The sequence below is a fragment of the Heteronotia binoei genome, chromosome 13 (assembly GCF_032191835.1).
Source record: "Heteronotia binoei isolate CCM8104 ecotype False Entrance Well chromosome 13, APGP_CSIRO_Hbin_v1, whole genome shotgun sequence".
Lineage (NCBI taxonomy): Eukaryota > Metazoa > Chordata > Lepidosauria > Squamata > Gekkonidae > Heteronotia > Heteronotia binoei.
In genome coordinates this window covers 1,421,775-1,434,584 of record NC_083235.1, presented here as the reverse complement: position 1 = coordinate 1,434,584, position 12,810 = coordinate 1,421,775, and the positions used below count along the sequence as shown (strand labels likewise).

General features: G+C 49.2%; 2 protein-coding genes across 10 annotated transcripts in view; both read left to right on the top strand.

The window, feature by feature from the left end:
- The window catches only part of NFIX (nuclear factor I X), a 317,800-nt gene that overhangs the window by 125,831 nt on the left and 179,159 nt on the right, over positions 1-12,810 (top strand). The gene's annotated exons all lie outside the window — the stretch shown is intronic.
- Positions 3,355-12,810, top strand: part of ELOF1 (elongation factor 1) — a 334,935-nt gene continuing 325,479 nt past the window's right edge. Inside the window, exon 1 of the mRNA XM_060252537.1 lies at positions 3,355-3,359. The gene's annotated coding sequence lies outside the window, so the exon portion shown is untranslated. The remainder of the gene's footprint in view (positions 3,360-12,810) is intronic.

The window sequence follows — 12,810 nt, the reverse complement described above, 5'->3', positions numbered from 1 at the left end:
GGGATTTCCCTGCCCAGACCGCCGCGACTCAGGCGACTCTGTCTTCGCTGGGTTCAACTTCAACCTACTCAGCCTGAGCCATCCTGCCACAGCTTGCAACGCCAGGTCCAAATTTTCTGGGACGCAGCCAGGTCGGCTGTCCCAGAGAGAGTTGGGTATCATCAGCATACTGGTGACAACCCAACCCATACCTCCAGGCAATCTGGGCAAGGGGGCGCATGTAGCTGTCAAATGACATCGGGGAGACTACCGCCCCCCTGTGGCACCCCACAATTAAGCGGGTGCCTCTGGAACAGTTCACCCCCAATTGCCACCCTTTGTCCTCGACCATCAAGGAAAGAGGAAAGCCATTGCAAGGCCAACCTCTGGATCCCCGCGTCGGCGAGGCTGCGGGTCAGCAACTGGTGGTTGACCGTATTGACCGCGGCCGATAGGTCTAACAACATCAGCACCGCCGAGCTGCCTCGATCCAGATGCCGTTGGAGGTATCTTAGAGGGAACACTGCCATGATACAACTCATGTCATACTGTATTTGGGGCCTTCTTACATCTCACAAAAGAGCCCCATGGTGCAGAGTGTTAAAGCTGCAGTACTGTATTCCTAAGCTCTGCTCACAACCTGAGTTCGATCTCAATGGAAGCTGGGTTCAGGTAGCTGGCTCGAGGTTGACTCAGTCTTCCATCCTTCCGAGGTTGGTCAAATGAGGACCCAGCTTGCTGGTAGAAAAGTGTAGATGACTGGGGAAGGCAATGGCAAACCACCCCGTAAAAAGTCTGCCTTGAAAACGTGAGAGCAACGTCACCCCAGAGTCGGAAACGACTGGCGCTTGCACAGGGGACCTTTCCTTTTCCTACATCTCACAGCCTGGAGTCTTCTGCTGGTTTTTGAAGCGGTGCATTTGTGTAATGCTGGCCCACAAAGAACAACTTCTGTGGCTATTAGGAAGGAGATGTGAAGTTTTTCTCAGTAGCAAAGGGTGGGGGGAAGTGGTGAATGGAAGGTGTGTGTCTGTGTGTATCTTTCTAACACAATCGTCACTGTAGCCATTCCCAATTCCAGTTTCATCGGAATGTCATGGCACGTCCGCCCCCTTCTGTCACAAAGGGGAGAGTCCTTCATTCTTGAAGTTGTTTCCTCTCATGGCAGTTTTGGGCCCCAATCCAAGATAAGCTGGTGCGCCTGACCACACCCTGGCCGGAGCCTACAAAGAGAGGAAAAACAAACTCAGAGCAGATTATCTTCTGCTATGGATAGCAACTTCAAAAAACCCCCGCAAACCCTTCCATACACCGAGTTTTGCAAATTCACGATATGGAAATAATGTTTCATTATCATCCTATGAAACAAAAGAAAAAAATGGATTGGGTTTCTTTCCTTTCAAGGCACATGTGCCTCATTGGTTGATAAAATGGATGATTTTTTACACCAAAAGGGGAGGGGGGTACATGAGAAAGGGACTATCAATAATTGTGAAATGAGTTGAGGTTTGAACTAGAGAGATAAAATTTCTGGAAATGTTCAAGCTGCAGCAAGGGGGAAAACATTTTTCCCATTCCACCCCTCCCCCCCCCGAGGAAAAAAATAGGAATTTTGGGGTGGGGATAATTGAAATATACACAACACTTACCTTCCCGTCAAGCCTTTTACTGATTTCATGACATAAAATGCATTATTTATAACTTAGAGTGTACAATTGTACTCTTTGGCACATTTATGGAATTTGCAAGTATAAATATCTTTATTTGCTGTAAGAAAAACTGCATGCATGCCCAATCAATGAGAAGCAGGCTGTTTCACCCTATGCTGCCATAACACATGCACCTTTAATTTTTGCCATCTGAGAGGTAGGAAAAATAAAAGTTGACAGTAGAAAATGAGTTCCATAGCATTTGGATGGAGAGTGTCTCAGTCACAGCAGGTAGTGTAACCACCACGTCAGGATATTAAGCTAAACCGTGTAACGTCAAAGAGGCTGGACTCAGTTTACTTTATGGCATCTTCATTGCTGCCAAAATTATTTGCATTTAAACAAACTTAAAATTCTCGACAATGTGATATGTTTCTGCAATAGAAGAGTGTTTTGTTCAAGGCTATACAGAATTACACCATTTCCCCAATGGAACAATTGACAAGCTCCGCAGCCTTTTACGTGTGGTAAGTTTGGAGCAAATGCTTTGTAAGACAAGATTCTCCTCAAAAAGAGAAAATATTTCTTAGAAGGTTGTGTTTTGGGGGAGTACAATAAACATAAATTTATTTTTATTTTTTATTTATTTATTTTAATTCGATTTATATCCCGCCCTACCCCACCGAGGTGGGCTCAGTCTCAGGGCGGCTTACAACATAAAAAACTAACAAAAATCAGTTTAAAATACATTAATAATTATACAATAAAATACATAAAAACACATAAAACTCACTTCAATATGTACTATGCTACCTTTCCTTAAATCAATTCTTCAATATTCCAGTATTCAATAATCTGATGTTCGAGATTTGAATATTCAGGCATTCCGATAACAATTAATTATATGCCAACCGGAAGAGGGCTTTAACAACATACACAGCATAATTTATAACTTTGTTAGCGTATAAAATTTGACATGTATATGGAAATTTAGAAATAAGGTATATCTGTAGTCCTAAGAAGGTTCACTCAGAAGTGCGATGCTATTCAGGGGTCTTCCTTCCCTGAAAGGCATTCTTAGAACTGTGGCCTTTTGTTTTTTATAAGCAAAACTGCAAATATTCCCAGTGCTTGAGGAATAGCTGCCTTAGCACGTGCATTTTTTCCCCCATTGGAAAAATTGGGGAGTGCTGAAAAAACCGATGAAATCTTTTCTCTTTCTATTGGGAAAACTGAAAACAATCGGAACCTTTTCCATGCTATACATTTTCAGTGTGAAAAACCGCAACTTAAGAAGCATTTTATTCATTCTAAAAGAAAATATTTCATTTGTGGTTTTTCCTGGTGCTCCTCTAATTATCCATTTTTTCTATAGAGAAAATTTTAAAAATAGTCTGTGTGGGGGGGAAACATAGGTTAAAGTTTCTTCCCATTTGTTTCCTCATCCCGCGCCCCCCCCCCGCCTCCCCCCCCCAGACTTCCCATCTCTGGGTTGAGCAGCTAAATTCATCTCACTGATACCAAGACTCTTTGTTGTTCAGTCACACAGTCAAGTCTGACTCTTTGCGACCCCCTGGACAAAGTCACACCAGGCCCTCCTGTCTTCCACCATCCTCCGAAGTCTGCTCTACGTGGGCCTGTAGCCATGGGGCATGGGGGGGGCGCCTTGCAAGAGCTGCAGTAGCCCGCACTGTACTTTTTCACCCCGTTGGTGGGTAAACGGGTGGGTGGGTGACTGGGAGGGAGGGGAAGGTGCTGCGTGGAGAGAGGGGGGGCCCCTCCATCCAAAAATTTTTTCCATGCACCCCCCCTCCCCAACTGGAATTTTCTGGGTACGGGCCTGCCTCTACGTATGCATATATCACTTTTGCACATGACATCTGTTCAAACGCATCTTTCTATTCCCCAGTTTTATCCAGTCAGCCTTATCTGGCCTTTAGACACTTAGCCAGACCAGAGCTAGAATGGACAGGGTATGCTTTGTGGAAAGAGAGAGATTGACTGGCAGTGCTATCCTAAGTAGACTTCTGCCCTTCTGAGACCACTGAAGTCAAGGGGGTGACTCTGCTTGAACCTGCACATGAAATGCTGAGGATTGAACCTGGGACCTTCTGCATGGCCAGCAGATACTCTGCCACAGAACCACGGCTTAGAACTGCTCTGTCAGCCACAGGGAGGGACACGACATCTGTATTCAGTGGCGGACTGGGGCTAAAAATATTGGTTGCCAGGAGACATAGAGGGCCCACCCACAACTCTAAGGCTATCATTTAATTTTTGTAAAAGGTAAACAACATTTTTTTAAAATGCATAAATGAAGAAAAGGTGCCATTAAAACTTTTGCAAAATAAATGTATATATATTATAGTAATTGCAGTGTACATACATTGTACATATCACTGGCAGTATACAGTGGATACTAAATGTAAATACAGATTGCATTTCCTCCGGGGGAGCTGATCTCTGCTAGCTGGAGGTCATTTGCAAAAGTGGGAGAGCCCCAGGCCCCACCTGGAGGATGGCAACCCTAAATACAACGTAAATTTTAGAAGCATTACAGTAAAAATACTGGAACTTCTGTTATATTTTCAAGCTACTTAACATCCTTAACATATTGCCTAATGTTTAAGGGGGGTCACTTTATCACAGGGCCCACGTGCCATTGGGCAAGCTGACCCCCTGACCAGTCTGTATTGCTTCTCTCCCCCCCTGCCTGGGCTGGTCTGGTCCTCAGAGAGGTGCAACCTGTGGGGATGCTGTTGCTGGGGCACTCCCCCCCCCCCCTTTCAAATTAACCCTTGTCCTCTAGCATGGATATTTGTAGAGTAACTGATGTGGTGCAAATAGTGGGGATCACAGGAGAGATTTCAGGTAGAAATACAACAAGTAATAATATAGTGTCATTGTTTTTTGTTTTGTTTTTATTATTCCGTGCATTTTATTCGATTTAAATTTATGTGAGTCACCCTGCCAGCACCTTCTGGAAGGAGGCCAAGATGCACATTTAAAAGTAAGTCAGTGGCTACAATGTGCATTTAGACCTCCCATCTCCCTGCAATTCCTCATGGCCATGTGGTCAGTCTTCCTTCGGGAGTCCTGCTCAGTCCTTCTGGGTTCCATCAGAGCTGGCTGCCCACCTTGCAATTTGCAGGTTTAAACAACAGGGTAGATAAAAGGCACCCAATGAGTATTTAACCTGATCTCCATGCCCTGCGCCTCCCCCACAACAGACACCCTGTGAGGTGGGTGGGGCTGAGAGAGTTCTGACAGAAGCTGACCTTTCAAGGACAGCAATGCGAGAGCGCCGGCTGACCCAAGGCCATTCCAGCAGGTGCCAGTGGAGGAGTGGGGAATCAAACCCGGTTCTCCCAGATAAGAGTCCGCACACTTCACCACTACACCAAACTGGCTCTCCAAACCGGCTCTCCCAGTCATTTGTGCCTCAAGAGGTCCAGTTTCAGTTGACCATTCAGAGTCCTGAGGGAGGCCTGCTGGTCAAGAGAGGCCACGACCTTGTCCCCAGGGAAGCCAGACTCTAGGTAGGTTACGCAGAATAACGTTCCCCTGAGTTCCGTTGGAAGGCTGCTTAGAAGTTGTGGGATTGTCTGAATAGGTTCTGCGGATAATTTAGGCCCGATGGTGGACACAATCCATTTTGATAATGATTTTTGATAAATATTTTTAGGGTGAGACAGGTTGAGAGCCAGTTTGGTGTAGTGGTTAAGTGTGCGGACTCTTATCTGGGAGAACCAGGTTTGATTCCCCACTCCTCCACTTGCACCTGCTGGAATGGCCTTGGGTCAGCCATAGCTCTGGCAGAGGTTGTCCTTGAAAGGGCAGCTGCTGTGAGAGCCCTCTCCAGCCCCACCCACCTCACAGGGTGTCTGTTGTGGGGGGGGGGAGGAAAAGGAGCTTGTGAGCCACTCTGAGACTCTTTGGAGTGGAGGGCGGGATATAAATCCAATATGTTCATCTTCATCTTCTTGCTTGTGGCTTAATGTGTTGACATTCTAGGGTTCTTTTTAGGGGTTTGGGGCAGTGTCGGATTAAACCCTGTGGAGGTCCCTAGGCAGGCGAAATTTTGGGGGCTCCTTTGCAAATGATCTCAGAGTCTGAGTGCCCACCTCACAGCCCCCCCTGCAGCCTGCAGGCCCCTTCTCTAAAGCCCCTTTGACCAAGCTGCGGGGGAGAGGCAGAGAGAGGCAGACTAGGTGACAACGTCAACAGCAGCTGCACCAGACAAGTCGGGCAAAGAGCAGCTCAGTTGCTGGCTGCTCGTGCAGGCTGGGAGGGCTGCAAGCGGGGAGAAAAACGGTGGGGAAAGCAGTCCGGGGTCCATAGGCCAGTGCCTATTTGGCCTAATTGTTAATCCGGCTCTACTGCGGTGGGTAACCAAAGCTTTTCCCTGCATGGCAAGGCCAAAATGCATCCACACAGCCTCTGTTTGTGACTCAGATTAATAATACAGAAAGCATCTTCTGTATTGGATGTAGTCAGGGTTGCCAAGTCCAATTCAAGAAATATCTGGGGACTTTGGGGGTGGAGCCAGGAGACATTGGGGGTGGAGCCGTAGGCAAAGTTGTGACAAGCACAACTGAACTCCAAAGGGAGTTCTGGCCACCACATTTAAAGGAACTGCGCACCTTTTAAATGCCTTCCCTACCTTAGAAATAATGAAGGATGAGGGCACCTTCTTTTGTGGCTCATAGAATTGGACCCCCTTGTCCAATCTATTTGAAACTTGGAGCGCATTTTGAGGAGAGTCATTAGATGCTATGCTGGAAATTTGGTGCTTCTACTTAAAAAAACAGCCCCTCCAGAGCCCCAGATACCCCGAGATCAATTCTCCATTATTCCCTATGGGAATTGATCTCCATACGGAATAATGAAGTGCCCAACAGACATTTCCCTCAACACCCCCCACCCCCGGTCTCTGACAACTCTGAAGCGGGCGAGGGCCTGCTCCCACCTGGGGATTGGCATCTCTATTCGCCAGTTGCTGAACTTCCAACTTCTTCAAAGTAACACAGAGTAACCGACCTCTGAAAAGATTATGCAACCAACAGAGGGCTGCAAACGACCTCTGCAAAGATTGTGCGACCAACGGAGGGTCTGGGCCGCTTTTACAGCCACTGCGAGCAGCCATGTTGTTCTGCCTGCTTCCCCCGCCCCCATTCAGACTTAAAGACGCAGATGCACCATCCCAAGAGGAAGCCTTTCCAAGTGGAGTCTGAAGCCTCCAGGGTGGGAAGGCACATGGGGGCTGTGGGGGCGGGGCTTCCCCCATCGGCCAGCTGACTGGGAGTGGGAAGGAGCCTGGGAAAGCAGGAGAACCCCCCGCTGGGACCTGGGGATTGGCAAGCCTAGATGTAGGGGTTTTATTTTTTTGCAGCACAGCTACTAACCAATGCACAAATACGAAATACGTCGTTTGTGGGAAATGTGCAGCATTCCAGGGCGTTTGGCAAAAACCAGATAACGTTTGAAAACAAAGGTCGGTTGTTCCTGAGGCAAAGCAACGGAACTCAAGAAGGGAAAGTGGGATTTATCAGTCGACCTCCTTGGGGCATTGTGCACCCTTGACCCTGTGGGTGCCCTCTGGTGAGAGCAAAGGTGGGAAGAGAACCAGGGGCGCCCAACCCAAATGACCCCCGCGTCAAGGGCCAGCGCTACCTCTGCCTGCAGTGCAGCTTTCTAGCTGATCCCCTGTGATTCTCCTGGAAGTTGGAGGAGCTGCCAAGACAACCGGTGCCTGGGAGGCAAACTGCATAGGAAATGGGAGATACTGGCGGGAACATCTGCATTTTCTCTTGTTGCCTAAATGCAGCAGCTCATGGCTGGGTGGGGGCCTCGGGGTAGGGAACAGTGGCTCTCCAGATGTTTTTTGCCTACAACTCCCATCAGCCCCTGCCAGCATGGCCATGCTGACTGGGCCTGATGGGAGCTGTAGGCAGAAAACATCTGGAGAGCCACTGTTCCGTACCCGTGCTCCAGGCGAGGTCTTAGCAGAGCAAAGTGAGCTGAACACAACCGCTACACAGCTGCCTCTAGGTCAGGGTGTCAAACTCATTTGTGACCGGAGCTGACATAAATGAGACCTTGTTGGGCCGGGCCGGGTCGGGTTGGGCCGAGCCATGCTGGGCCGGGCCACGTGTGTCCCTATTTAAGATTAGGTAGCAGAGATATAAATTTTATAAAAAACACAAACACAAGTATATATTTTAAAAAACTTAAAATATGCTTAAAATGTTAGCACTCATTGGTCTTAAAGGTGCTTTCTTTGTATTTCTCCCATGGGATCCAAGGAACTGGATCCTTCCCCAGGGATTGGGGAGGGGGAGCCTCAGCCAATAGAAGGAAGAGAGGCTTGGCTCTGTGGCTCTGTAGCTCTGCTGTGCGATTGAGAGAGTCTGGCAAAGCGAGCTATTCCTCCCCCCTTCCATCCCAAGGAAGGAGCCTCAGTCAATGGAGGAAGAGCACATATGAACATATGAAGCTGCCTTATACTGAATCAGCCCCTGTGTCCATCAAAGTCAGTCTTGTCTTCTCAGACTGGCAGCGGCTCTCCAGGGTCTCAAACTGAGGATTTTTACACTTATTTGCCTGGACCCTTTTTTGGAGATGCCGGGGATTGAACCTGGGACCTTCTGCTTCCCAAGCAGATGCTCTACCACTGAGCCACCATCCCTCCCCTAATATAAACATATGAAGCTGCCTTCTACTGAATCAGACCCCCTTTGGTCCATCAAAGTCAGTCTTGTCTACTCAGACTGGCAGCGGCTCTCCAGGGTCTCCAGCTGAGGTTTTTCATGCCTCTTTGCCTGGATCCTTTTTAGTTGGAGATGCCGGGGATTGAACCTGGGACCTTCTGCTTCCCAAGCAGATGCTCTACCACTGAGCCACTGTTCCTCCCAGAGGTATTGCTCTGTAGCTCCTATGCAATTGAGGAAGTCTTGCAAAGCAAGCTGTGATGCAGAAGGAAGCAAGAGAGAGGGAGAAGGAAGCAGATGACAGCCAGTTGCTTGGGGGCCTGATAGGAGCCCTACAGGGGCCTGATTCGACCCCTGAACGGCATGTTTGACACCCTTGCTCTAGATATTACATGCAAGTGGTTGCCCATGACTAGGGTTGGATCAGGTCCATTATTTATTTAATGTCATTAAAGCAGCTGACATCGTTCTGCTGTCCTCCATTTCCTCCTCACAACCACCTTGTGAAGTAGGTTAGGCTGAGAGCTTGTGACTGGCCCAGGCTCACCCGGCAGACCTCGTGGTGCAGCTGGGGACCTGAACCTGCCTCCCAGATGACTCGTCTGCAGTCTAGGGCTTCACTGCCCCTCCCCCCCGCAGCCGCAAGCAGATAATTTCCTCGTCAACAACGCAAATCGTTTTCGTTTAAACATGTATGAGGTTCACAGTTGTTCTAACCAGCTATTAATAAAGTAATATTTTTAGTTTCTGGCATGATTTGGAATAACCGAGTCTTTTTGGTTGTTTTTGTTGTAACTGGTGGAATTTATGAAAGATGAGAGAGAGCTTTAAGAATAAAGATATAGTAAATGTGACATAGGGAACTGTTCTGTAACGTGAGTCTGGATAGAACTACACCGTGCAGATATTGTTTTTAGTCCCTGGCACCTGGAGCACGTCACGGCCGTCAGTTTGCTTTATCCTCACCTGACAGGTAAGTCTGAGCTATTAGCTCCACATTGCAGATATGGGGGGCGGGGGGAGGGCAGGCTCCTGTACCTTCAGGCGCTTATGGCATCCTCGGGCCACTTCCCCAGGGTCCCCTTGGGCATTTCCTTCCCCGGGTCTGGCAGAGCATCTTTCTGGCCACTGGCAGGTGTGCCTTGCAGCTGCAGACACAACTCTCCTCCTCGGGGTTTCCTGACTGCCAGTTGAGGAGCGAAGCAAGGAGGCGGCCTCGGGAGAGCTCTCCGGCGAGCAGCTGCTCCCCCCCCCCTCGCATACGCGTACCTGATGAGCCGCCGGCTGTCCGCAGCGCTGCTCTGTCTCTGTGAGGGGCACCGCTCTGCCTGAACTGCTCTGGGGCAGAGAACAGACTGGTTGCTCTGGGAATGGAAGGAGTGTGTGCATGGGGGGGGGGGGGGAGCCGGCTCAGGCTCTCTGCTGCCTTTGCTTCTGCCAGGATCCCCAGGCATTTGGAGGGGCTACAGAGTTGAGCCAGAGGGTCTTCTCTAAAGGCACCCAGCATGCAATGCAACCAAGAGTGTGGCAGCCTTTGGATCTCAGTCACGATTGGGGACAGGGACAGTTTATTTTCCTTTAGGGAAAAAGAAAATGTGTTACTTACTTGTCCTGAGCCTTCTGCATTGGGCGGGCTATAAATTGAAACAAGACCCAAACCAAAAGCTGCTCAAGGATTCTGCCCTTGGCATTTATTGCTCACCTCCATTTTCCGCTATTCATTAGAACCTGAAGAGGGAAACAGACATTATTGTTATTGTTTTGTTATTATTATTATTTGTTTATTTATATTCCGCCCATTCCCCCATTGGGGGCTCAGAGCGGAGTACATCATTTTTTTATTGCCCTTTTCCTCATAGTTTGCACAACTTCGGGATCACAGTGTGTCTCTCAATAAGCTATCCTCTCATTTGTTTCTTTGTTTAAATTTAAAGCATGCAGCAAAATGTCCTCACTCCTTGGCCCCTGAAAAGGACCTGCAGCCTACACTGCATTAAAAGCCCTAGCAAGCCAAAGGGGCTCTGGCACCTCCTAAAAAGTCTCCAATGGTGCCCCCCACTACCCCTGTAGCCTGTCCCATCGGGTGGGGGCTGTGATGGAAGGACAGGGGTTCTGGTCCCGTCCAGAAGGGCTCTCTTGCATGGAAGGGCAGGCAGTAAGTAGGCTGAGAGTTAGTTTGGTGTAGTGGTTAGGAGCGCAGACTCTAATCTGGGAGAACTGGGTTTGATTCCCCACTTCCCCTCCACCTGCACCTGCTGGTGTGACCTTGAGTCAGTCACAGTTCTCTCAAGAATTGTTCTTGAAAAGAGCTCTCTCGGCCCCACCGACCTTGCAGGGCGTCTGTTGTGCGGAAGGGAAGGGGATGGAGATTGTAAGCCACTCTAAGACTCCGAGTGAAGGGCGGGGGATAAATCCAGTCTCTTGTTCTTCTCTTCTAGGTGGCAGCCTGCAGGTGAAAGGGGGCAGATAGGAGTGCGGGGGGGGGGGGAAGGGGGGCTTTGAGAAATGCAGGTCCCAGGCTGTGAAGGGCTTTAAAGGTCATAACCAGCCCACAGAATTGAAACCAACTGGCAGGCAGCATAGCTGTTTTGGAATAAGCGAGACACCGTTCCCATCTGCTAACTCCTGACTATAATCGGGCTGCCGTGTTCTGAACCAGCTGTGGTTTCTGGGCTGTTTTCAAAAGCAACCCAACATGGAGGGTGCCACTGCAATCCAATGAAGTCACAAAAGCGTGAATTAGTGTGGCCGGCTCAGCTGAGCCTAAGGAAAGTGAACGTTGATGAGCCCAATCCAGCTGATAGAAAGCACCCGTGCTCACTGCACTCACCTCTTTTTCTCTGGCCCCAGAAGGCAGAACCAGAACCAATGGGTTGAAATTAAATCAAAAGAGTTTGTGGCTCAACCTTAGGAAGAACTTCCTGACTGTTAGAGCGATTCCTCAGTGGAACAGGCTTCCTCCTTCCTTGGAGGACTCTCCTTCCTTGGAGGTTTTTCAACAGAGGCTAGAGGGCCATCTGACAGCAATGAAGATCCTGGGAATATAGGGGGAGGGGTTTGTGAGTTTCCTGGATTGTGCAGGGGGTTGGACTAGATGACCCTGGAGGTCCCCTCCAACTCTAGGATCCTATGATTCCTGACTGTTAAGAGTGGTTCCTCAGTGCAACAGGCTTCCTCCTCGGGAGGTGGTGGGCTCTCCTTCCTTTGAGGTTTTTCAACAGAGGCTAGAGGGCCATCTAACAGCAATGAGGATCCTGTGAATTTAGGGGGAGGGGTTTGTGAGTTTAGAGCGGTTCCTTAGTGGAACAGATGACCCTGGAGGTCCCTTCCAACTCTAGGATTCTGTGACATTCCTGACTGTTAGAGCGGTTCCTTAGTGGAACAGGCTTCCTTCTCAGGAGGTGGTGGGGTCTCCATCCTTGAAGATTTGAAGCAGAGGCTAGATGGCCATCTGACAGCAATGAGGATCCTGTGAATTTAGGGGGAGGTGTTTGTGAGTTTCCTGCATTGTGCAGGAGGTTGGACTAGATGACCCTGGAGGTCCCTTTCAACTCTTTGATTCTATGATTCTAACCCCAAGGGGTCTTAAGGGCTGTGGGACCAAGAACCGTGTTCTTCACACGCCTCTTTGTTGTTGTTCAGTCGCACAGTCGAGTCTGACTCTTTGCGACCCCGTGGACAAAGTCTCTGCAGTTGTGTAATCTTATTTAAAAGGAGCGGCCCTCCAATGTGATCCAAATGAGAGCCAGTTTGGTGTAGTGGTTAAGTGCGTGAACTCTTATCTGGGAGAACCGGGTTTGATTCCCCATTCTTCCACTTGCAGCTGCTGGAATGGCCTTGGGTCAGCCAGAGCTCTCTTATCTTTGAGAACCGGGTTGGATTCCCCACTCCTCCACTTGCAGCTGCTGGAATGGCCTTGGGTCAGCCATAGCTCTTGCAGGAGTTGTCCTTGAAAGGGCAGCTGCTGTGAAAGCTCTCTCAGCCCCACCCATCTCACAGTGTCTGTTGTGGGGGGGAGAAGATATGGGAAATTATAAATCACTCTGAGTGATTCAGAGAGAAGGGCGGGGTATAAACTCTTATCTGGGAGAACCGGGTTGGATTCCCCACTCCTCCACTTGCAGCTGCTGGAATGGCCTTGGGTCAGCCATAGCTCTTGCAGGAGTTGTCCTTGAAAGGGCAGCTGCTGTGAGAGCTCTCTCAGCCCCACCCATCTCACAGTGTCTGTTGTGGGGGGGAGAAGATATGGGAGATTATAAGCCACTCTGAGTGATTCAGAGAGAAGGGCGGGGTATAAACTCTTATCTGGGAGAACCGGGTTGGATTCCCCACTCCTCCACTTGCAGCTGCTGGAATGGCCTTGGGTCAGCCATAGCTCTGGCAGGAGTTGTCCTTGAAAGGGCAGCTGCTGTGAGAGCTCTCTCAGCCCCACCCACCTCACAGAGTGTCTGTTGTGGGGGGAGAAGATATAG